This window comes from Bombina bombina, chromosome 8, assembly GCF_027579735.1.
Source record: "Bombina bombina isolate aBomBom1 chromosome 8, aBomBom1.pri, whole genome shotgun sequence".
Classification (NCBI taxonomy): Eukaryota; Metazoa; Chordata; class Amphibia; order Anura; family Bombinatoridae; genus Bombina; species Bombina bombina.
This window is the reverse complement of record NC_069506.1, coordinates 265,612,580-265,636,050: the sequence shown is the minus strand read 5'-3', so window position 1 is coordinate 265,636,050 and position 23,471 is coordinate 265,612,580. Positions and strand designations below refer to the sequence as shown.

Below are 23,471 nucleotides of genomic sequence, written 5' to 3'. Positions count from 1 at the left end.
TTTTTTTTAATTATTATTTATCTCCATGCTTGCAAGTTTTTTTATCATCAGGCCTCTAGAAAAGAGAGTGAGTGGAATTTGTCTCAATGTGGTGAGGTTGGGTCTTAGGTTGGGTAGCAGCAGGAAGGATCTGGGCGTGGGCTTTATCATGGGATAATCTTGAGTATGCTTATATGTGATGTAACTCTTTTCTATGCGGTTGCTGTGCTTAAGTATTATGCAGAACAGAGATTGGAACTGATTTAGGAATGAGGCAGGTTAGGTCTAATGTTGCATTTAGGTCTAACAAGGTGGGCATTGTTTTGATCAAAAGATGGGATGTGGTCTGAGTTTGGGTCAAATTTTTGAGTTTGGATCCAATTAACATTGCGGTTACATTTATTCTTAGGGGTGGTGATATTTCTGATCTTAGATTGTGGTTGGATATTATTTAATTTTGTGGTTGATATACAATATTTTCAGACAATGATGATTTTTTTTTTATTCTTACAGTGCCAACAATCAGATTTATCTGTTTACATGGAAGAATGATGGCATTATGCCAATGGGACTTATATCTAGATTACAACGTTGGGAAAAAAAGATAGCATTATACCAACAATGAGACTCAGATCTAGTTTATATTGTGGAAGAAAGATGTCATTTAAAAGACATACTTTGTGAAGCTGACAAACAATTAAAATACATTTTTTGATGGTACCTTCCTTTTTATCTGAACCTGACTACAGATATAACAAATTTAAATGTGAATTTAGAAAAAAAAACACAAAATGAATACACTTCTGCCTATCCATATTTAATACTTCTATAATTTGTTAAAGCATGTCATTTTAGCAAAGCTACTCTGCAGAGGTATAAGTCATAAGGCACTGCAGGTCCTAAGTGGATACAACTGGAAAGCAGCAGTCCCATGACCCAGCAGTTCTCTTCAGCTCCTGAGCAATACTTTAACTATGTGTTTGTGGGGGTTAGTCGTTAGTGCTAAAATGACATGCTCTAATGAATTATAGCATGTAATTTTTTGCTTTATAATGTCCTTTTAATATAAAGTAACAAAATATATGAATGCAAATATGACCCATAAAAAAAAAACCTTTAAAATATAGGGAAATCTGAACCAACATAATAAAATAGATTAACTATTTTAATAGGATTTTTTTTTTTTGGTTTAAGCTTTCCATTCTTAAACTGAACGTTTTAAACTAAGTGACTAAATGAACAACATTAAAATATTTATAGGGTTTGTGAAGGCTTTTTTCCTTTTCCCCTGATGTCTGTTATATTTTCAGAATGATTTATTTTCTACAATTTAAAAATACTCAATTATATATTTTCTATTAAAAATGTAAAAGTTACCTAAAACAAAAAACTAACAGAGACCACCCCTGCTCCCCCACTATCAGTTAACCTTAACTAACCCCTACATAAATTCTCCACCAGTAAATCCTCCCCCCTGAGGACTATGTATAATACAAATAAATTAGATTTAAAGCAAAAACAACATTTCAAATAATTTAAAAAAAAAAATTGTTGATGTCTTTTTTTTTCTTCTTCCATATGGAATATGCATCATTTCTTCAAAACCCGACAGTGCAGTCTAATCCATGTTTACTGAAAGATGCTTTAGAATGTCTGACATGGATTCTTATTAATTACTATCAGTAAACAATCAAGAGGATGGTGTATGTGCAGACTAAAGTTAAGCCCAGTCATTCTTTTGGCTGTTTTATATTATGTTTGTGATTTTATCTGGTTGATGCCGGTACAGTGTTGTAGTGGCTATTCTGTATAATTTAGGACTAGATTACGAGTGGAGTGATATTTATCGCTTGCACATTAACTCTGCTAGAAGTAAGCTTTTTTTCGGGTAGCATGTGAACTACAAGTTGAAAGTAAAAAATTTCCGTACAAGCACTAACCTGAAGTGCGCAAGAAGTCGAACTTGGAATAACGCAACGTGTTAACGTATATTCCCATAGACTTCAACGGAGCGTGGAAAGTCTGAGTGTAGGGGGGTACTAACACCCAACAAGTCTCACAAACCCGATCACATTTTCTCAAGTGCACTAACCTGACATGAAATATTAACATTTTACATTCCAATGTTTTTCACATAGCAGGATATGTCCTATTTATTCTTACATATATATATATATATATATATATATATATATATATATATATATATGATTTTTTTTTGTAAAATATCTATCTATATACAGTCATGGCCAAAAATATTGGCACCCCTGCATTTCTGTCATTTAATGCACCACTTCGCCCAGTAAATTGTTGCAATTACAAATGTTTATGCATTCTCATGTTTATTTCTTTTGTTTGTATTGGTATGACACAAAAAAATGGAACAAAAAAGCAACGTGTTAACGTATATTCCCATAGACTTCAACGGAGCATGGAAAGTCTGAGTGTAGGGGGGTACTAACACCCAACAAGTCTCACAAACCCGATCACATTTTCTCAAGTGCACTAACCTGACATGAAATATTAACATTTTACATTCCAATGTTTTTCACATAGCAGGATATGTCCTATTTATTCTTACATATATATATATATATATATATATATATATATATATATGATTTTTTTTTGTAAAATATCTATCTATATACAGTCATGGCCAAAAATATTGGCACCCCTGCATTTCTGTCATTTAATGCACCACTTCGCCCAGTAAATTGTTGCAATTACAAATGTTTATGCATTCTCATGTTTATTTCTTTTGTTTGTATTGGTATGACACAAAAAAATGGAACAAAAAAGCCAAATCTGATACATTCCACGCAAAACTCCAAAAATGGGCTGGACAAAATTATTGTCACCCTCAATGTAATATTTGGTAGCACACCCATTTGAAAAAATAACTGAAATCAATCGCTTCCTGTAACCATCAATGGATTTCTTAAACCTCTCTACTGGAATTTTGGACCACTCTTCTTTCGCCAAACTGCTCCAGGTCTCTCAGATTGGAAGGGTTCCATTTCCCAACTGCTTTTTTGAGATCTCTCCACAGGTGCTCTATGGGATTGAGATCTGTACTCATTGCTGGCCAGTTCAGTACTCTCCAGCACTTGAATCATTGTCTTGAATCATTTCTGGGTGCTTTTTGACGTGTGCTTTGGGTCAATGTCCTGCTGTAAGACCCATGACCTCTGACAGAGATACAACTTTCTGACACTGGGGCCTACATTGCACCACAGAATTCTTTGGTAGTCTTCAGATTTCATAATGCCATGCACACAGTCAAAACATCCAGTGCCTGAAGCAGCAAAGCAACCTCAAAATATCAGTGAACCTCCACCATGTTTGACTGTAGGGACTGTATTCTTTTCTTTAAAAGCCTAATTTCTTTTTCTAAAAACAATAGAATGATGGGCTTTACCAAAAAAGCTGTAATTTTGTTTTGTCTGTGTGACAGACACAGGCTACCCCGACTGGGTAGCTCCGCCAAGAGGGTCCTTCCTGTCCCTGGAACTTGTAGCTATAGAGCGGAGGAAAGTAATTATAACTGGAACCCACCCAATTAACCAGACAAAACCAGTATTCAGGTGGAACATGAACATACTTTATTGTGAAAACACTCACACTTATATACACCCAGCACATCTTGATAAGGGTCTTATCTGACCCCCAGATCTCCCGCCATTCCCACCCCTCCAGACAGGCTGACACCCCACCATAGTGTCCATAGTCTCATAGAGTCCCTGTGATATAGAAGTGATGGTTTTGGGGTGATCCCAGTAGAGAAGCGGCACTTCCAGGGTGTCGTTAGAAAGCCCCCGGTCCCAAGATGCCACAGTTTAAAAAGTGACTGGGCCGGAGCGGCAGCTGATCAAACATACATTGTGTAAGCCAGGGGGAGTAGGGTTGTAGAGGGGGGGTCCAAAACCCCAAGTTCCCAAGGGAGCTCCCTTCTTGTAATCACCCCACCTCTTGTCCTCCCTAGGGGGTACCAATCCCCAAAAGAGGGGAGCTCTGGGGAAAAGAGCCCCTGGAGCAACCTGGGGTAAAGGTTAGCGGGTATCCGGGTTGGTGTGGCCGGCCAGTAGTTCCAGGAGCCGGCCAGGTGGAAAGGGGTTAGGCGGTCATCGATCAGCTCTTCCGTGAGGAGGTACAAACAGTAAAACAAGAAACAGGAAGAGTTTGGTAGATCCTGTAAGCCCTGAAAAGGCCAAAACTGGTGTAAAGAGGAGTGAGCCAGGTAGTAGGGGGTAGCCTTGGCAGCCTGGTATCTGTGACAGTGCTCCCTCCTGAAAAGTCCGACAGACCCGGCTAGATCCACACACGGGTTGGCCTGGGGCTGTCTGGGGAGCAATTCCAACTCAGTTTGCTGGGAAAGTCCATCAGCATTCCCATTGCTCTTTTCCAGCCGGTATTGGATAGTGAAGTTGAAGGGCTGCAAGGCTAAACTCCACTGCAACAGGCGTCCATTGTCCCCAGAGACTCTATTGAGCCAGACCAAGGGGTTGTAGTCTGTCAGGAGAAAGCCCTTCTTTCTCCACCGCCACGTAGCCTAATTTTCTGGGCAATAGTTTCCTACTGATATAGGCTACGGGGTGCTCATGGCCCTCCTCATTCACCTGGCTCAGTACTGCTCCCAACCCGAACATGGAGGCATCTGTATAGACGCAAAAACATTTGGATGGGTTAGGAGCGGTCAGAATAGGGGCAGACGTTAGAGCTGTTTTAAGGCATTGGAAGATGGCCAACTGTCGTGGCAACTATTTTCGGGTCAGGTTGGTCTGGGGTTTGGCCAGGGCACTATAGTTGGGGACAAATTTGCGGTAGTACCCTGCGGTCCCTATAAAAGCTAAGACCTGGGTCTTGGTTTTGGGGGTTAGCCAGTTCGCAGCTGCCTCAATTTTGGCCAGCTCCGGCGCTGCTTCCCACAGCCTACTCAGTGCCCAAGGTACTGGACCTCTGAGCGCCCTACCATACGTTTGTCTGGCTTAAGCGTCAAACCTGCAGCCTTGATGCAGTCCAGAACAATGCCTAGATGGACCAAATGGTCTTCCCAGGTAACGCTGTAGACTGCAATGTCGTCCAGGTATGTGCAGGCATAATCCTGGAGGCCATCCAGGAGGCGATCAACCATCCTCTGTAAGGTCGCAGGAGCATTCTTCATCTCAAACGGCATGACCTTAAACTAGTACAGACCGAATGGGGTGATGAATGCCAACTTTGGAATGGATTCTGGGTCCATGGAGATCTGCCAGTACCCCTTGCAGAGGTCTAGGGTGGTCAGAAAGTTGCCACTGGTGATGCGGTCTAGGAGGTCATCTACCCAGGGCATAGGGTAGGCATCGGTCGTGGTTCTGTCATTGAGCCTAAGGTAGTCTATGCAGAACCGAGTAGTCCCGTCTTGTTTGGGTACTAACACCATCGGGGATGCTCAGGGACTGTTGGACGTCTCAATAACCCCTGTGTCCGGCATCTCCCTAAGCTCGCTGCGCATATTTTCTTTAACTGAATCAGGGACCCAGTACACCGGCTGCCTCAGGGATGCCCGTCCTGGGGTCTCCACTCGGTGCACCGCTACTGTGGTATACCCAGGGTCAGTGGAGAACATGTCTCGTCAGCTCTCTAGCACCTGTCTGACTTGCTCCCTCTGCCTAGTCCCTAGCCTCTCATCTATCTTCATGTCACCTATGCTTGGGGACGCCATATTCCACCCGGGTAGCTCCAGCATGTGGAGACTTTCTGAGTCCTCCATAGCCAGAGCACATATGGCGGCTACTTCCTCTGGTCTCTCCTGGTATGCCTTCAGCATGTTCACATGAACGGTCCGGTGGACCCGGTTATCTGAGCATTTGGCTACCAGATAGGTCAAGTCACACAGCTGCTCTACCACTTGATAGGGTTCCTGCCAGGAAGCCTGTAGCTTGTCCATTTTAACAGGCTTCAGGGCCAGGACTTTCTGCCCTACGTCAAGGGGCCGGTTATGAGCATTCCTGTCGTACCACTGCTGCTGCCTACCTTGGGCGACCTGAAGGTTCTCTCGCACCCTATCGGCGAGGTCCTTCAGTCGGTCACTGAACTCCAGGACGTACCCCACAATGGAGCACCCTTCCTCCCCCACTGTTCCTTCCCAGTGGACTCTAAGAAGGTCTAGGGGCCCCCTCACCTTCGGGCCATACACTAATTCAAAGGGGGAGAACCCAGTAGATTCCTGGGGCACCTCTCGGTATGCAAACAGGAGGTGGGGCAGGTATCTCTCTCAGTCTTTGTGAAAGGCTGAGAATATCCTAAGCAGCTGCTTCAGGGTCCCGTTGAACCTATCGCACAACCCATTAGTCTGGGGGTGGTATGGAGAGCTCGGCAGTGATCTAATCCCGCAAGGCCTCCATAGAAGCTGGGTGAGTTAAGCAGTGAACTGGGTTCCTTGGTCTGAGATCAACTCCCGGGGGAAACACACCCTGGCAAATATCCGGAGCAGTGCATCGGCCACTGTCTCTGCCTGGATATTGGACAGGGGGATTACATCCGGGTATCGGGTGGCATAATCTACGACTGTCAGTATATACTTTATCCAGAGGGGCTGGGATGGGGCAAGGGGCCAACAATGTCTACAGCTACTCTGCTGAAGGGTTCGTCAATGATGAGGAGGGGGTGCAGGAAGGCTTTGGAGTGGTCCCTTGTCTTGCCTACTCTCTGGCAAACGTCACAGGTCTGGCAGTACTGCCTAACATCCCCTGTAACCCACGGCCAAAAGAAGGTCTGCGTCAGTCGGTGAAGGGTTCTAGTGATTCCTAGATGTCCTGCCAGGGGAATGTCATGCCCTATATGCAGCAGGTCATACCAATACTTTTGTGGTACCACCAGCTGGTGCTTGGGCCTCTGCCTGCCTCCCCCCTCTTCGTAACCATGTATAGGAGTCCTCCCTCCCATTCAAAATGGTCTCCTCCTAGGCCCCCTGGGTCAGTTCCTGCCCGGGCATGGTAGGGAGTTAAGATGGGATCTCCTAATGTTTCCTGGGTGAATTCGGTGGGGGACGCCCAGGAGATCTGGTCAGTGGTCGGGGAGGGAGTCGGGGTGTAGTGGCTTACCTGGGTCCCCAGATCGTGTGCGGTGGCCTGCCGTCTGGCTTGCTGGCGGGTGGTAACTGGGCAAGCATCCAAAGGGATGTCCCATACAAAGGAGGAAGCAAGGTGCCCCAGTTCATTTTCCAGCAAGACCTTGGCGGTTAAATGGTCTATGACCCCTACTTCCACAGTATGGGAGCCGGCACCCCAATCCAGGTGCACCTATGCTGTAGGGATCCGGAGCATCTTACCCCCAGCCATACGAACTGTAAGGGAATTCTGTGTCCGGACTGAATTAGTGACCATGTGTAGCTGAACAAGGGTAACAGTTGCCCCACTGTCTCGTAGTCCCTGTGCTTGCCGGCCATTGATCCAGACTGCCTGGCAGTGGTGCAGGCAGTTGTCATCTATCGCGGCTTGTACGGGGTCCACCTCATGCAGGACCCCGACCTCTTCTTCTGCCCAATCGGCATAATCAGCTGGGCCTTTCAATTCTAAACAGTAGGCGGCGTCCCTGTAGCCCCCAGCAGGTGCTTTGTTCTATTGAGCCGGGGAATTCCTTGCTTTTTCTACCGCTGGACAGTGGGCTCTGATTACATCCATAGCACCTCCGGGGTGAACTGGGCCTGGAGGGGCGGAGGAGTGCCTGCTGAGTCTGGGGGTACCGGGGAGGCACCAGTGGGCGAGCTGAGGCTGTGGTGGAGCAACCACCGGGCGAGGCTCAGGTCGTACCTGACACCGAGCATCCGGAAACTGATCGGCCAGGATGGCAGCTTGCTCGTCAGTCTTGGGCCTCCGATCCCTGATCCACTCTTGTACCTCCGACGTGGAGTGCTCATAGAAGTGCTCAAGAAGAATAAGCTGGATGGCTTCGGCCAGGGTGGTTACTTGACAGCCTGTGAACCAATAGTCCAAGGAGCGGGTGAACCGGTGTGTCCCCTCCGTGAAAGGCTGCCCATCTTGTCTCCTTAGTCCTCGAAACTTCAACCGGTGAGCCTCCGGCGTGATAGCATACCGGGCTTGGATGCGCTCCTTCACCCGGTCATAGTTCCTTCTGTCCTCCAAAGGAACAGTGTGGAAGGCCTCTAGGGCTCGCCCTGATAGCTTTCTGAAACAGGAGGGTGACTCGGTCGACACTGGCAATGCCCTGCAATTTACACTGCGTCTCGAACACTTGGAGGTATCTGTCTATCTCCTCATCTGCATCTTTAAAGGCATGGAAAGCCTCATCTGGTAGCTTCTTTGGTGGGGGAGGAGGCTCTAGAGTGACTTGCACGGCTCCTCCCCATGGACTTCTAAGCCTCCAACATATCAGAGTAACAACTTCTTCTGGTGGGTTGGTCTCATAGAGGTCCAGTCACCACTGGATCTCCCTCTGGATGTCAGACATGACTGGCCCCCCGGATGATATCTCATTGGGCCGATCACTGCTCCGACTGCTGCCGGGCTCACTAGCCAGCTCGCTGGCTTGATCGTCTTCCATCAGCTCAGCGATGATCGCTGCCTTGGACTTGTTGCCGGTGACTTGCCCACGAGCTTCCAATAGGTCTTTGAGCGTACTTTTCCTGAGCTCAGAGTACTGCTGCTCCATCTGAAGAGAGCTTCAGTTGGTGGTTTGGATGTTCCAGGTAGACGGAAGCATCCCACCGCTGCCAATCAGTTGTGACACACACCGGCTACCCCGACTGGGTACCTCTGCTAAGAGGGTCCTTCCTTTCCCTGGAACTTGTAGCTATAGAATGCAGGAAAGTGATTATAACCGGAACCCACCCAAATAACCAGACAGAACCAGTATTCAGTGGAACATGAACATACTTTATTGTGAAAACACACACACTTATATACACCCAGCACATCTTGATAAAGGACTTATCTGACCCCCAGATCTCCTGCCATTCCCGTCCTGTGATAAAGAGGTGGTGGTTTCGGAGTGATCCCGGGAGCAACAGCACTTCCAGGGTGTCGTTGGAAAGTGCTCGGTCCCCAGATGCAACAGTCTAAAAAGCAACTTGATCTGTCACTGGGGGCCGGAGCGGCAGCTGATCAAATGTACACTGGGTAAGCCAGGGAGAGTAGGGTTGTAGAAGGGAGTCAGAAACCCCAAGTACCCAAGGGAGCTCCCTTCCGGTAATCACCCCACCTCTTGCCCTCCCTAGGGGGTACCAATCCCCAAAAGAGCAGAGCTCTGGGGCAAAGGGCTGCTGGAGCGACCTGGGGTAAAGGTTAGCGGGTATCCGGGGAGGTGCTGCCGGCCAGTAGTTCTAGGAGCCTGGCCAGCTGGAAAGATGTTAGGCGGCCATCGATCAGCTCTTCCGTGAGGAGGTACAAACAGTAAAACAAGAAACAGGAAGCTTTGGGAGATCCCGTAAGCCCTGAAAAGGTCAAAACTGGTGTAAAAAGGAGTGAGCCAGGTAGTAGGGTGGAGGGGGTAGCCTTGGCATCCTGGTATCCGTGACAGTCTGCCCACAGCACATTCCCCCAAAATTGATTTTGGCTTCCTCAGGTAAGTTTTGGCAAACTCCAAGCTTTTTTATGTTTCTGTGTCAGCAGCAGTGTCCTCCTGGATCTCCTACCGTAGCATTACTTTTCATTCAGATGGTGATGTATAGTGTGAGCGGACACATATGCACTCTGAGCCTGAAGGTCAGCTTAAATTTGTCTGGAAGTTGATCGAGGTTCTTTATCCACCATTAGAACAATCCTTTGCTGCAATATTTAATACATTTTTCTCTTTTGTCTACATCCAGGGAGATTAGCTACAGTGCCATGGGCTGTAAACTTCTTGACAATGTTGCGCACAGTGGACACAGGAACTTAAGATCTCTGGAGATGGACTTGTAACCTTGAGATTATCCATGTTTTTTCACAATTTTTGTTCTCAAATCCTCAGACAATTCTTTAGTACTCTTTCTCTTCTCCATGCTCAGTGTAGCACACAGAGACACTGTCAGGGTTTTTTCCTGACTTGTTTGCCATCTGCTGCTGGCAGCCATTTTACTCACCTCTCTTGCTGACATTCTGGGAGATGCTGCTCACTTCCTGTACTTTCTTTTATGGCCAGACTGGTTTACATCATCCATGTGAGACAGGATGCAGTCTCAGAATTGTGATGTCATCACTTATTATTTAAAGGGCCTTTATTCAGTATGCTTTGCCCTTGCGTTGTCTCAGACCTGTTTGTGAGAGCTCCTGTGTATTACCTGGCTGTCTGACATCCCTCCTGGTTCCTGATCCCTGGCTTGTTCCTGACTCTGCTGTTCTCCTTGTTCCTGATTCCGGCTCGTCTGACGACTCGCTTTGGCTCCTGACTCGGCTTGTTTGACTACCAGCTCTAGTTTTGACTCCTGGCTTGTTATTTGACTTTTGGACTTTTTTTTTTTAATTTTTTTTTTTATTTAATTTTTTATTGAAGGTAGAGAAGTTTACAAGCATAAGTTGCACGGTACATTACTCAATACAAATATTTATGGCATATCTGAAAGTATACATTGCACCAAAAACAAAAAATGATTAAAAATAAAATAACCTTCCCCTTCATTTTTCTCCCCTCTTCATGTCACATTAGATCACTCTTGGATCCTATATTTGTAGATAACTTCGTTTAGGGGTTTAATAATCAACAAGAACATAAAATACATAGAAAACTTGCATCTTTATAGATAACAAAGTTGAATAAGTTTTACGTTTTAAGGATAGAAGATGCAAGGATCCTAACCGGGTACTCACTCATTAAGTTTGAACATTAACACAAAAAACAATTAAGCATGAACCATAACATATAAAGAAGAGACAAGTCAACCTCTATTGGGTAATAGAACTTAAGCTGCTTAATTTGGGAAGTTTAGGCAGTAAATCGACACCACCAGGAATATTCAGATTTGCTTTTATAACACCTAGAAGGTGGTATGCAATCGTTTAAGGCTAAAAGAGCAGTCTGGGAAGCAATGCACCATCACTGATACGTTCTATAATTTATTCCTTGGATGGGTGTTATAAGCAACTTTGTGCTTGGGGACTTTCAGCTGTCAGGGAAAGGAGATTTATTGCTTTAGTGTTCTTAAGGAAAATATAACTTTCGTATATATGGAGACAACGATGTTTCATTCTTAAAGACCCTTTTTTTATCTTTGTTATGTAGTATGTCTCCCACGGGGGTCCCGCCCTTAAACCCCCCGGAGACCAAGTGGTTATATTTAAGGGCAATATGAAAGTAGCAGTGTCTACCAAGCAAGATAAAGAAGAAATTAAAACTTCAAAACGTTATATAGAATGCAGAGGTGTAATGGAGCAGGGATATAAGTTTGAACAGCATAAATTTCACCAGACTGAACATATTCAGACAAATACAGATCCAATAATTTTGCAGCGGCATAATTAACCCCCTCCCCGGTTTCGGCCGCAAACCGCGGGAAGTAGGCCATTTTAGTGATAAAAAATAAAGGAACCTCTGTATAATATCAAAAGCAGGATCAGCTAGCAGTATGTATTTGTGTCTCACCCCAATATTATAACATCCTGAGACAAAAATAAAAAATAAAAAATAAATAAATAAATAAAAGAATTTTGTAATTAGAAGTAAAGTATAACCAAGCAGCCCAGGATGTCTTTATGACTCTCCCTTAGTAACTAATAAGCTCTATGTGCTAGTGAAAGACCCACGCCATACTTCTGAATCCAGGCATATCTTGCAAATGTGTAAATATTGTCCCAGTGTCCCATATGTGGTCACCAAAGCCTTGAGAGTGGTGTCTAGGTAGAAGGTTTAAAGATCTTAGACGACTTTCCCCAACTAACTTTTCATATTGGTTCCCAGCAGCATCTGACTCTGACCGCTGCTTGGGCTTTATGACAGCTGCTTCCCCACTACCGAAGCCGCTCCTCTTCTTGGCTCCTACCTTGTAGCTAGACGGCTGCTGAGTAAATGTCAGGGGCGAGCATGGCGGCTCCACCGCGAGATCAACAACCTTCGGTAGGTCCGGTATTGTGTTTTCTTCGTTGGCTTCAGCCGACTGATGTAATCCCTGCCGCTTTTGGTAAATATGTATAAGAAAGTCCCATGGTGCTCTAGCTAAGTTCTGATAGCAGCGTTCCAGTTTTTCCATTCTGCTATCGTAGCAAGCGAGTATTCCTATCTCCTGTTCAGTCTCCATTTTGCAATATATCAGAGATTGAGTAATATCCTCTGTGGTTCAGGCTTTGTGAGGTTGATGTGTGTCGGCAAATGAGTGTATATATCGGGCTATAGTAGTGAGCACCCAGTTAGGACGAATACCCTCAAATGTTTGAGGGGGGTGGCGTTGCCTATATGTGAGCCGCTGCTCTAGGCCTTCTACGTCCGATGTCTGACTCAAACTTCACAAATACAGCTCAAATGTCTCAAAATTTCAGGTGCTGTTAAGTAGTCTGTCCTCATAGACAGTTATGTATACTTTTGTGCTGTAAAATCTCTCCTGTCGCCGGCGGGTTACAAGTGATCAATGAGAGCTCAGAGAAGTTGCAACCATATAAGATCGCGGTTCGGACACGCCCCCTCTGACTTGTGGACTTTTTATTATTTTTTGCTATTAATAAAGGTGTGATTATTTTTGCACTTCTTGTCTCAGTCTAATTCCTGGCACCCTGACATTACGCAAGGGCCATGAATCCTGATGGTGCTAATAATCCACCTTTACCTGCCATAATTTCCAGGATGGATGAACAGGATCACCGCTTGGATCAATTTGCACTAGCCCTGCAAACCCTGCTGACTCGCACTGCACATTTGGACCAAAGTGTCCCGCAAGTTATGGCTGCTCCTGTTTCCACTGATGCACCTAGTCCTACCAGGAGCTTGTCCGGTTCTGCCTCAGCGATATGGAGGCGATCCTAATCAGTGCAGAGGGTTTTTGAACCAGGTGGGCATTTCCTTTGAGATGTTACCTCAGGCGTTTCCCTCTGACAGAGCTAAGGTGGGATTTCTCATCTCGTTACTCTCTGACACAGCTCTTGCCTGGGCTAATCCCTTGTGGGAGACTAATAAACCTGTGATTTCAAATTACCCTGAATTTGTGGCCTCCTTTCGAAGGGTATTTGATGTTCCAGCTCGCTCCTCCTCTGCTGCTAAACGGCTCATGTCCATTTAGCAAGGTACAAGATCTGTTGCTCAGTATGCCATTGAGTTCCATACGCTTGCAGCAGAGGTAGGTTGGAACAATGAAGCCCTTGTTGCCGCCTTCTTTCATGGGCTCTCTGATGCGATTAAAGACGAAGTTGCTGCCAGAGATTTACCAGAAGATCTCGAGGCATTGGTGTCTTTTTTGATCCTAATTGACATCAGACTAAGTGAGAGGCCTTCTTTCAAGGAGCGCATGCGGAAGCCTCCTGTACCGTTGTCTCCTACGTGTTCATTCCCACCCATGTCTCCCTCTCCTCCCATGCCTCCTGGTCCCAAGTCACCAGGTACTGCTGAGCTGATGCAGTTGGGATTCACACATCTCTCCGCGGCGGAGAGGGCCTTTAGGAGGAGGGAGGGGCTCTGCCTCTATTGTGGGTTACAGGGCCACCTTTTCAAGTCTTGTCCTACACGGCCGTCAAACACTCACACCTAAGGTCCTGTCGGGGGCAGACCTTAGGTGGTTTATCCTTGTCCCCGGAATCACTAAAGGAGAAACCTTTGGTCACGGTTGTCCTTTCCTGGGTGGACACCTCCATAGTCACCCAGGCTCTTGATGACTTCAGTGCTGCGGGCTATTTCATTGATAGTGCTTTTGTATCGAAGCACTCCATTCCTGTTTTGCCTCGGTCCATGCCGCTTGCTATTGAGGCCATTGATGGCAGGCCCCTTCAGCCCGCACTCATTACTCCCGAAACTGCTCCGTTGTCCATGGCTGTTGGGGCTCTCCATTTTGAAACCCTCCAGTTCCAGGTGATAAACTCTCCACATTTTCTGGTTGTTCTGGGTTATCCCTGGCTCCAAAAGCACAATCCCAGTCTGGACTGGCACAGGTCCGAAATTTTGTCGTGGTCTCCGCAATGTATTTCCACTTGTCTTCAGAAACCAGTTAAAGTCTTGTGCACTTCTTCAGTATCTCAATTGCCAGAGGAGTACCAAGAGTTCCTAGACATTTTTGACAAGGTGCGTGCCGGTACGTTGCCTCCTCACTGGTCTTACGATTGTGCCATAGACCTGCAACCCGGAGCCATTCCTTCTCGGGGCCGGGTTTACCCTTTGTCTGTTGCAGAGAATTGTGCTATGGAGGAGTTTGTTTCCGATGCTCTGTCGTGGGGGATAATCCACAAATCCTGCTCTCCTGCAGGGGCTGGCTTCTTCTTTGTGAAGAAAAAGGGTGGCAAGTTAAGACCATGCATCGATTATAGGGGTCTTAATCGTCTTACCATTAAGAATGCTTACCCTATTCCGCTCATTACGGAACTCTTTGACCGCCTCAAGGGAGTTACGGTCTTTACTAAGCTTGATTTGAGAGGAGCGTACAATCTCATTAGGATCAAGGAGGGCCATGAATGGAAAACAGCATTTAACACCAGGAGCGGGCATTATGAGTATCTTGTAATGCCCTTTGGCCTATGTAATGCTCCTGCTGTTTTCCAGGAATTTATTAATGATGTCCTACGAGATATGTTGCAACAGTGTGTTGTGGTGTACTTAGACGACATCCTCATACACTCACCCACACTTGAGGCTCATCGTTCTGATGTTACACAGGTTCTTCAGAGACTACGTGAGAATGGCCTGTTTTGTAAACTTGAGAAATGTGAGTTCCATCAGACTCAAGTAACCTTCCTAGGTTATGTTATCTCCGTCTCAGGGTTCTCCATGGATCCTGACAAGTTATCTGCAGTTCTGCAGTGGCCTCGCCCAGTTGGTCTTCGGTCTATTGAACGTTTTTTGGGGTTCGCCAATTACTATACAAAGTTTATTGAAAACTTTTCTTCCTTGGTCAAACCTATCACAGACATGACCCGTAAAGAGAATGATCCACTCCATTGGTCACCTACTGCCATTAAGGCCTTTGATAGTCTTAAGACTGCCTTTGCTGCTGCTCCAGTTCTGGCATCCTAACCCTGTCCTGCCTTTTGTTCTTGAGGTTGATGCATCTGAGACTGGAGTAGGTGCTCTCTTGTCTCAACGTCCTACACCTGACGGTTCCTTGCATCCGTGTGGTTTCTTCTCTAAGAAATTGTCTCCAGCGGAGTGCAATTATGAAATTGGCGACAGGGAATTACTGGCCATAATTTTGGCACTCAAGGAATGGAGGCATCTTCTTGAGGGTACTAGTGTGCCAGTGCTCATTCTTACTGACCACAAGAATTTAACTTATCTATCTGAAGCAAAACATTTGTCGCCCCAACAGGCCAGATGGGCGCTATTTTTGTCTCGGTTTAATTATGTGGTGTCCTCCCTGCCTGGTAGTAAGAATGTTAGGGCTGATGCCCTCTCTCGACAGTTTTCACCTCTGTCCAAGGAGGAGTCTGTACTTACTCCAGTTATACCTCCTGACCATATTTTGGCTACCATACGTACTAATTTGACTTCTCCCTTGGGGGAGGAGATCCTGGCTGCACAAACCAATGCACCTCCTGAGAAACCTAGTGGTAAGTGTTTTGTTCCTGAGAATCTTCAAACTAAGCTTTTGCACACTTACCACTATCCTAAAGCTGCAGGTAACCCAGGCAAGAACCAAATGATTTGGTCTGTCACTCGACAATTCTGGTGGCCACTTCTTTGTTCTGATGTTGCTGCGTATGTTGCCTCCTGCTCAGTTTGTGCACAGAATACGACTCCTCGACATCTTCCTGTGGGTCTTCTTCAACCTATTGCTAATGGTGAGCGTCCTTGGACACATCTTTCCATGGCCTTCATTGTCAAGCTCCCCGTTTCCAATGGCAATACTGTTATCCTTATGGTGGTTGACCGTTTTTCTAAAATGTAACATTGCATTCCCTTGAAGAAGTTGCCTACCGCTCAGGAGCTTGCTTCAATTTTTGCCTGTGAGTTCTTCTGTTTACATGGGTTACCCAAGGAGATAGCGTCGGACCGGGGTAGCCAGTTTGTCTCCAGATTTTGGCGTTCCTTTTGTGCTCAAATGGGGATCCAGCTCTCCTTCTCCTCGGCATATCACCCTCAATCCAATGGGGCTGTGGAACGGTCTAATCAAGCTCTGGAACAGTTCCTCCGTTGCTATGTCTCAGATCACCACAATAATTGGTCTGAACTGTTACCTTGGGCAGAGTTTGCTCATAATAGTGCTATTAATGCTTCCTCCAAGTTATCCCCGTTCATGGCGAATTATGGGTTTCAACCATCCTTGTTGCTCGATTCATTCATGTTTCAGGGTATTCCGGCTTTGGAGGAGCATCTCCAGCAACTCCGTTCCATGTGGGTGCAGATTCAGGATTGCCTTCATCATTCTATGCAGCGCCAAAAGTTCCAGGCTGATCGTAGGCGTCTGCCTGCACCTTCCTACCAGGTTGGTGAGAGAGTTTGGCTGTCCTCCCGCAACTTGAACCTTTGTGTGCCTTCCAATAAACTGGCTCCCCGTTATGTTGGTCCTTTTCGAATACTCCGACGGGTCAATCCTGTGGCCTATGCTCTTGACCTTCCTCCTGCAATGCACATCTCCAATGTTTTTCATGTCTCCCTCTTGAAACCATTGGTTTGAAATCGGTTTACCACTGTGTTGCCTCGTCCCCGTCCTATCATTGTTGACAACCATGAGGAGTATGAGGTCAGCAGCATTATTGACTCTCGTATGTCCAGGGGCCGCGTACAGTATTTGGTTCATTGGAGGGGCTACGGTCCAGAGGAGCGTTCACGAGTTCCCTCCTCTGATGTTCATGCTACCGCCCTCCTCCGTGCCTTCCATGCCCGTTTCCCCAATAAGCCTTTTGTCCTGCCGCGGGGGAGGGGTCGTTGAGGGGAGGGTACTGTCAGGGTTTTTTCCTGACTTGTTTGCCATGTTCTGCTGGCAGCCATTTTACTCACCTCTCTTGCTGACTTTGGTGCATTCTGGGAGATGCTGCTCACTTCCTGTACTTCCTTTTATGGCCAGACTGGTTTACATCATCCATGTGAGACAGGATGCAGTCTCAGAATTGTGATGTCATCACTTATTATTTAAAGGGCCTTTGTTCAGTATGCTTTGCCCTTGCATTGTCTCAGACCTGTTTGTGAGAGCTCCTGTATATTACCTGGCTGTCTGACGTCCCTCCTGTTTCCTGATCCCGGGCTTGTTCCTGACTCTGCTGTTCTCCTTGTTCCTGATTCTGGCTCGTCTGACTACTCGCTTTGGCTCCTGACTTTGCTTGTTTGACTACCAGCTCTGGTTTTGACTCATGACTTGTTATTTGACTTGTGGACTTTTTATTATTTTTTGCTATTAAAAAAGGTGTGATTATTTTTGCACTTCTTGTCTCAGTCTGATTCCTGGCACCCTGACAGACACACAACAGAAAGGTTGAGTCAATTTTTCACCATTTTAACTGGTTGCCGGTGTGATTTCTATTTTTTCAGCACCTGTTAATTGATACAGGTGAGTTTAAAATTACGATAGCATCACAAACTTGGAATGCAATTATTTCTTACAATTTTGAGAAGGTGCCAATAATTTTGTCCAGTCCATTTTTTGAGTTTTGCGTGGAATGTGTCAGATTTGGCTTTTTTTTCTCCACTTTTTTGTGTCATACCTATACAAACAAAAGAAATAAACATGAGAATGCCTAAACATTTGTAATTGCAACAATTTTCTGGGTGAAGTGGTGCATTATCTGACAGAAATGCAGGGGTGGCAATATTTTTGGCTGTGTATATATATATATATATATATGTATAATTTTAGCTTTAGTGTAGAGATTAGCCTCCCACCTGACACTTCCCTTCCCCTGATCGCTACCTGATCCCTCCAAAACAACTCTTTTCCCTCCCCTACCCCCACTGGTAACCCCCATCTTAGGTAATGGCAGTATGAAAATAAGGCTTTTTTTAAAATTAATACTTTGCTAACCCGCACAAATTAAAAGTGTTCTCATGGGGGTATTTGCGTGCAAGCGAAAGTGCTAAAGAACGCAGCACTTGTGATCTGGCCCTGTGTATAAGCAGAGCTGTTAAAATATCTGCAGATGATAGTCTTTTTCATTGGTGGCCCTATTTTATAAGCCCATACAGGATGATAAATTTGTACATGCAGATTGTTTGTAATACAATCAGATTATCAGACAGACAAAACCCTAAACAGATAGCGATATAAGATAGAGATATAAAAATTGTTTTATTATCACTCTGAGCTTTCTTAGTTATGTTGTCTAGTTAACACTTTATGTTTTGGAGTTTTCTGTTGTATCCTGACAGATTTTGTTTACTTATTATGTACTGAAAGCACAAACTCCTGTGCCCTGTTTTATGTGTGGGTGCATTAAATGCATGTGATCCAGTCTGAGAGGACTCAGATTGTGAGATAGCCAGGAAATGTATTCAGTAAAAGGCAGAGTTACAATTTTAATATGAGTAATTAAAATGATGACAGCTGAGAGAACAGCTTTTAATAATTAATATCATAACAATCATATGTCAGCTTCTGGTGCAGACACGCTCAGGGGCAAAAAAATGCAAACACAGACAGAAAGGTACATATAAATAGGCTCATTAACACACCCAGAGGCACACAAACACAACCAGAGGCACACAAACACACCCATATACACATCCAGAGGCACATAAACACACCCATATACACACCCAGAGGCAGACAAATACACCCATATACACTCCCAAATCACATAAACACACCCATATACACACAGAGAAGCGCACAAACACACCCAGAGGCACACAAACACACCCATATACACACCCAGAGGCACATAAAAACACCCAGAGGCACACAAACACACCCATATACACTCCCAAAGGCACACAAACACATCCATATACACTACTAGAGGCACACAAACACACCCATATACACACCTAGAGGCACACAAACACACCCATATACACACCTAGAGGCACACAAACACACCCATATACACACCCAGAGGCACACAAACACACCCATATACACTCCCAAAGGCACATAAACACACCCATATACACACCCAGAAGCGCACAAACACACCCAGAGGCACACAAACACACCCATATACACACCCAGAGGCACATAAAAACACCCAGAGGCACACAAACACACCCATATACACTCCCAAAGGCACACAAACACATCCATATACACTACTAGAGGCACACAAACACACCCATATACACACCTAGAGGCACACAAACATACCCATACACACCCAGAGGTACACAAATATACCCATATACACACCCAGAGGCACACAAACACACCCATATACACTCCCAAAGGCACACAAACACATCCATATACACTACTAGAGGCACACAAACACACCCATATACACACCCAGAGGCACATAAACACATACAGGAACACACTCATTCACTCACAGAAAGTGAGATACAGCCACACACAAACTCACAGAAAGTGTTACACAATAATAAGCACACACACAGAAACAGGTAGAGAAACACACACAGGAGCACACACATTAAGAGGCACACACACAGCACACAGGAATACACATACAGAAAGAGACACACAGGAACACACACATAAAGAGGCACACAAACACAGAGGAATACACACAGAAAGAGGCACACAGACAAACACAGGAACACACAGAAAGAGGCCCACAAAAACACAGGAATACACACAGAAAGAGGCACACAAACAGAAAGAGACACACAAACACACACAGGAACATGCAGGAAGAGGTACACAAACAGGAATACACACTCAGAAAGAGGCATGCAAACACATAGGAACACAGTCAGAAAGAGGCACACAAACACACAGGAATAGACACAGAAAGAGACACACAAACACACACACACACACACAGAAAGAGGCACACAAACAGGGACATACACTCAGAAAGAGGAATGCAAACACACAGGAACACAAAAATAGAAAGAGGCATACAATTACACACGGGAATACACACATACAGAAAGAGGTGCACAAACACACAAAGGAAAACACAGAAAGAGGGTGCAAGCACACACACAGCACACAGGAGTAAACACATAAAACAGACACATAAAAACACACACATACAGAAGGAGGTACAAAAACCCACATACAGGAGCACACACAAATAGAGACATACAGACACACTCAGGCACACATGCAGAGACAAACACACACAATAAACAATGGACAGCACTTGTTTATTGGTGGGTGAGTTTATCCACCAATCAGCAAGAACAACCCAGGTTGTTCCCAAAAATGGGCCAACATCTAATCTTACTTTTCAAATAAAGATACCAAGAGAATGAAGAAAATTTCATAATAGGAGTAAATTAGAAAGTTGCTTAAAAATGCACGCTCTATCTGAATCACGAAAGAAAAAATGTTGGTTCAGTGTCCCTTTAATATATTTAACATTCCAATGTTCTTCACATAGTATATGTTCTATTTATTCTTAAATACATATGTTTATATATATCTGATGGTTTTTAAAAAAAATAATTTTCATTAGTGTTATTATGAGTGTAACTGTACTTTTAACCCCTTAACAGTCGTTATGCTCTTAAGGACCAGCTACATACCCTGTACTTCGCTGCAGTAATGGGCTTCTCTCTGCTGCGATCTCGCTATTTTTAGCGAGATCGCACTATTTCTGCATGCCCCATGAGTGGGGCACTGCAGAAATAGATTTGCAGAGTTACCGATGCAGAATAGCCCTCTCTGCATCGGACAGCGGTGGTGCCGATCGATGGTGGGTGGGAGTCATAACAGGGAGGTGGGTGGGCGGCCCATCGCTGCAGGGACTTCCGGATCTTGTGTGCACGAGGGGGGCGGGCCGCATGTTTTTCTACAAAATATATATATATATATATACATGTCAAGGGATATTCATGGATTCCTGACAGATATCAGTGTTACAATGATCGCTAATTTTGAAAAAAGATTTGTTTGGAAATAGCAAAGTGCTACTTGTACTTATTGCCCTATAACTTGCACAGAACATGTAAACATTTGGTATTTCTAAACTCAGGACAACATTTTGAAACTATTTAGCATGGGTGTTTTTTGGTGGTTTTAGATGTGTAACAGATTTTGAGGGTCAAAGTTAGAATTTTTTTTTATTTTTTTCATCATATTTTTATAATATTTTTTATAGTAAATTATAAGATATGATGAAAATAATGATATCTTTAGAAAGTCCATTTCATGGCAAGAAAAATGGTATATAATATGTGTGGGTACAGTAAATGAGTAAGAGGAAAATTACAGCTAAACACAAACACAGCAGAAATGTAAAAATAGCCCAGAAATTGAAAAATGGTCTGGTTCTTAAAGGAACATGAAGCCCCAAAATTTTCTTTTATGATTCAGATAGAGAATACAATTTTAAACAACTTTCCAGTTTACTTCTATTATTTAATTTGCTTCCTTCTCTTGTTATCTTTTGCTGAAAGGTTTATCTAAGCAAGCTCAGGAGCAGCAGAGAACCTAGGTTCTAGCTGTTGATTGGTGGCTGCATATATATATATATATATATATATATATATATATATATATATATCGATTGTGATTGGCTCACCCATGTGTTCAATTAGAAAACATTAGTGAGATTCTGCTCCTTCAACAAATGATACCAAGAGAATGAAACAGATTAGATAATAGAAGTAAATTAGAAAGTTGTTTAAAAATGTAATCTCTATTTGAATCATGAAATAATTTTTTGGGGTTTCATGCCCCTTTAAGGGGTTAAATGTATTTTTGATGTGTTTTGTGCAACTTTTTTGACTAGCGTAACAGCTCTAAAGTTGCCTGATCCCAACGCATGTTAAATCAAATGGCGCACAAAACTCATTTACTTTCAACTTGTTATAAACGCGCTACTTCTGAACCGCGCAAAGAGCTACAATAAACCCCTTATCGCTCATATCGACAGTTACGCACCACTCGTAATCTACCCAAAGACACACTGATATACACGTATATAGGCACATGCCCAGGAATACACACAGACATACACAAAACATAAATATACTGTACATGAACATGGTGAGCAAAAATAAACACACCAGCAAGTTTTTGATTTAAGTTAGTACTGTATATATATATATATATATATATATATATACACACACATCCAGATATTACCAGGGCATTGAATGGGTTAAGAAGTCAAATGGTGGTACATGCCATAGACCCAGGAGGGGGTTGGAATCTGACAATTAAACCTTGCATTTATTTTGCTAATTAAACTTCTGCATCCTTTGCCATGACGATTAAACCTGTTTGGGTTTTACAACATTCCCCTGCTGAAAAGGTAAAGCTTCAGGGGGGTTTTGTTTTGTTTTTTTGCTAGAGAGTCATCTGGAGCTTTTTATACCTTATAGCTCTCCTCTTCTTCACATATCAAGCAAAACTAAAGAACAGGGGTGTCCTCTGACATATGCAAATCTCTTTAAACTTCACACGTACAGAGCTTTAGTAACCTCTCGGGTCTCTTCACATTCACAGATCTGTGTGAAAAATACCTCTCAGGTTTAAAAATACACCCGTCTCTCAGTCACATATACAGTTTATTAAACCAGATACAGCTCTCTTCCTCACATAGCTAGAAATATAAACTCATACACACACATCACTGTTCAAAAAGGGATCATTCTTTTTCAATCCGATTCACAATGTGCACTTAGGAAGCGGAGCTGTCTGTATCTATCATTATCAGCAGCACGGTGACACACACACACGCACACACGGACAGACGCTCTCCCAGAATAATCCAGCCATTGATAAACACATCAGTGCACAGCAGCACAGCAAGGTAATAAATGGGGCGAGGGGGGAACGCTCAGTTTATGTGTGTGCGGGTGTGTTGAGGGGGTGCATCTGTTTACTGTACATAGACAAAGAAAAGGGTTCATGAAAAGTGTACAAAATATTTACTGTAGTGTAATCTGTGAATGAGTGTGGGGCAGGGAGCGTGGAACCTAAGCTTTGCTGTAAAGATTTGTGTAATATATTTATTGTATGTGATATTTTGTTGTTTTTTTTGTGCTTTTGTGTGAACACTCACACAGGTGTTTCCTGCGCGCCATTATTTGTTCCTGGTGCTGGAGTGGGACTGGGGGTCTGCATGAGGAGGGAAAGCTCCAGAAGGGGTTGATAAAAATCTAAATGTTTTATTTAACCCCATCCACACCGAGCAACATGTTGTTGCCCTAAATAATAAAAAACAACAACAGCACAGACAGAAATAGAGGAACAAGGAGTGGCAGCAGCATTAACCCTCTGATATGCTGAACAATGCAAGATGACTCATGTGTAACCCTCTCACTGCCACAGGGAAGGATGAATGTTGCACTAAAATTCTGTCTATAAGGGATTGTATTTTATA

At 44.3% G+C, this 23,471-nt stretch overlaps 1 protein-coding gene across 3 annotated transcripts in view; it reads left to right on the top strand.

Annotated features, from left to right (window-relative positions):
- Positions 1 to 23,471, top strand: part of FXYD6 (FXYD domain containing ion transport regulator 6) — a 97,133-nt gene that overhangs the window by 23,336 nt on the left and 50,326 nt on the right. Inside the window, exon 1 of one of the 3 annotated variants that reach the window (XM_053691284.1) lies at positions 22,466 to 22,898. The exons of the other annotated variants lie outside the window; for them this stretch is intronic. The gene's annotated coding sequence lies outside the window, so the exon portion shown is untranslated. Of the gene's footprint in view, positions 1 to 22,465; positions 22,899 to 23,471 lie in introns of those variants that run through there. 3 annotated transcript variants of the gene reach the window in all.